The following is a 478-nucleotide window of genomic DNA, read 5'->3' as shown; positions in this document are numbered from 1 at the left end:
TATCTGTTCTTATCAGTTTAATATCTGATACGTCCCTATCCGGGGACCATATATTAAATTGATTTTTGGATCAGGGAGATGGAATAGGGGCTTGCTCCGTCCACTCCACGCATCGACCTGGTATTGCAGTACCTCCAGGAACGGTGCACCCCCCTAAAACTGTCAAGAAAAGAACTGAATAATTGTGTATATGATGCATTAACTTTGAGTGTAATATTAAATGCTCTCATCAAACTAATATTTAATCCAGTTTGTGTAATAAAACCGTTCAGTCAATTTATTTGCGCTTCAATTAAACATCTCATCTATAACGGACGCGAGATTAAGATAAAAAACATATTTCAGTGTTAAAATATGTTCAGCAGTAAAATCTGAAGACACTGGAATCATAAAATGTGCTTCTTTATCTCTGATAACACTAAACAAACGCAATTCTCCCGGCTTGTGTAGCTAATGCGCATGCGCGTTCTCTAGTTGA

At 37.4% G+C, this 478-nt stretch overlaps 1 pseudogene; it reads left to right on the top strand.

Moving 5' to 3' along the window:
* Positions 1 to 148, top strand: LOC127620454 (uncharacterized; annotated as a pseudogene).
* Positions 149 to 478: the final 330 nt, after the last annotated feature.

Source organism: Xyrauchen texanus, chromosome 26, assembly GCF_025860055.1.
Source record: "Xyrauchen texanus isolate HMW12.3.18 chromosome 26, RBS_HiC_50CHRs, whole genome shotgun sequence".
NCBI lineage: Eukaryota > Metazoa > Chordata > Actinopteri > Cypriniformes > Catostomidae > Xyrauchen > Xyrauchen texanus.
Note: the sequence above shows the minus strand (reverse complement) of the source record. Positions and strands in the feature narration are given on the sequence as shown.